Here is a 2,570-nt window from a genome sequence, read left to right as displayed (position 1 = left end):
CCCTTGGGGTTTTGGAACGCGACGACGGAGACAAGCAAGTGCACTGGCAAGGAGCAGTTAGACGCGCCTCTACGAGGAGTCGGTCCGGCCGTCCGCAACGACGCCGTGGCGCACGGCCGCCATGAACGTGGTGTCCGCCGGGCCAACATCGTGGCATGCATCCGCCATGGACGAGCCGTCCGACAGGCCGCCGGCGACGAGCTTCTTCGGCGAGATCATGGAAGAGAGGTCCTCGCTGCTGCGTCGTGCCGGTTGGCCGCCGCCGTCGAGGCCCTTGGGCGTGGCCGCCATAGACGCGAGGAAAATAAAGAAAACCCTAGTCCCACGTACCTATTAGAGCGATGAAGGATGTACGTACGTACGTACGTGGGGTTCTGGAATCGGGAATCAGCTGTTGGGATTGAGATCAGACGTGAAGTGGGATTAGGATGCTCTGAGATTGTCAATGCCACATGTCGCTCATCCGATAGGGTCTCACAAGCTGGTCTATGAGACCCGGTCTCATACAATTTTTTTCCGTTGTTGGGACGCAGCCATTAATGTGAAAATAGTTTGAAAACCAAGCATTGAATCAATTTAAAAATCAAGCCATTAATACAACTAAATTAAAAGGAAACGTCTTTATATACAGTAGGTACACTCCACATTTCACCTTGTCCTGCCCGTAGCAGTACATACACAGTACAGCACCCTTCCCAGTCGCACTAGTACTTCCAAGATTCCCCATGGGCAAGACCGGTGCCTTGTCTCTGACCCTGCTCGTCATGTTCGTCGCCGGGGCCGAGGCCGGCAAGTGCAAGGACGTTCGGGCGACGTCCACTGCGGCCTGCCGTCAGGCGAGCACCAGCAAGCTCCTGTACGACATCTGCGTCCAGATGCTTGAGGGTTCGCCGGACAGCGGTGACGTACGCAGCCACGCGCTCGCTGCCGCCGACGCGGTCCTCAAGTCCTACACGACGAGTCGCTGCGGTCGGGATCCGACCGCATGAAGGAGGCCATGTTATTGTGCACACAGTACTACTACCATGCGCAAATTCGCTTCAAGGAGATCAAGACATTGCTGGAGGACAACTCCGACTGCGACCTCAAGACATTCGAGCAAGTTTATAAGATAAGAAAATCATAAAAACAAAAAAGTCACAGAAAATGAGATGCCATGTATCTCAAATCTTATGAATAGGAATAGCAAAGTAGACGTTCTTCGGTTCACATCATAAAAAAAAAAATCACGGAGAATTCCTTGCTTGACCCACGACGGTCTGAAAACTGAAAGTGAAGCTGCCGCACGCGTGACGTAAGCAATGAGTTGCTTGCTCGGATCTTCCGTGGAGTTCTCCCGGCACACACACGGAGCACGGTGGTTGCGATGGCTCTCCTTGCGCCGTGTATCTCCCCGGCTGTGTTTTTTTTTGTCAATTTGAGATTGCTTTTACCACGCTTGTCGCCTGGTATCTCCCCGGCTGTGTTAGCGTGCTACTAGGCACAGTTTCGCAACAAAGATCTCTTCATTTTGCAAATACTAAAACAGTAGCACCTGTTTGGTGTGGAGATTTATTTTAGACTTGCGTCGTCACCTTGTCGACGAACATAATGAAGCACCTTGTCGGTGATAATAGGCATCTCTTGATTAGCATAGGCCAGACCGCCACACCAATGCCTTGTTTCATTCACATGATCATTTCAATTCTTCTGCTTCTTGGAATAAGAAAAGAAGAAAAAGAAAAAGTCAATTCTTCAATTCTTGTGCAGACGGAGGAACGGAGCTGTCAAACTAAACTAAACCAAAGAGAAGAGCAGGGCAAAGCAAGAGGCAGCCAGCGAGTCGTCTTGAAGCAACGGATTCCATCCATCGATCGCCACCGGAGAGCCAGCAACAGAGCAATCGACCGAGCGAGCGCGAGGATGTGCTGCCTGGTGAAGTGCGGCAAGTCCACGTCGCCTCCGTCCACCGGCAGATCCCCGAGGGCCAGCACTGCGCCTGCCGCGACTGGCCGGGCGTCTCCGCCGGCGGCGACAAGGCCGCCGGCTCCACCTCCGGCGCCGTCGAGGAGTCCTCCACCTGCGCTATCCTGTGATGTAAGGTACGGGCCGGGCCGTGGTCGGCGAATCAGCATCGGCCGTTCGTTGACTTCCTCGCCGATCCAAAGCCGTGGTGCATCGCCTACACTCGTGTCAGTGTGCGGCATCTCGTTGTAATCTGTATCCTGTAATAATAATTCTGGGTTGGAACTAAGAAACGATGGCAAGTCATTCCTTGTTCCTCGTTTGGCATCGTATCATGCTTCCTCTGCGGCTCTGTCTGTTGGTTGAAGCAGCAAGGAACTCGCTGTGGAACTGCGCCCTTGCCAATTCCCAACAGCAGCAAGAAAAAACCTTCCTCTGCTCGATTCAGTTTCACAGCTCCCTCCGTCCAGAATTACTTTCGCGGAAATGGATATGAATTACGACAAGTAATTCGGGACGGACGCTGTAAAAACATGTGTACATAGTTCAGCCCAGGGCCAGGGGCACAGAGCGGTCGAACAAAACAAAGGCACGTGTAGACACGGATTGGATGGATTGCTTTCTTT

The sequence above is a fragment of the Triticum aestivum genome, chromosome 4A, assembly GCF_018294505.1.
Source record: "Triticum aestivum cultivar Chinese Spring chromosome 4A, IWGSC CS RefSeq v2.1, whole genome shotgun sequence".
NCBI classification, from domain to species: domain Eukaryota; kingdom Viridiplantae; phylum Streptophyta; class Magnoliopsida; order Poales; family Poaceae; genus Triticum; species Triticum aestivum.
This window is presented reverse-complemented; position numbering follows the sequence as displayed.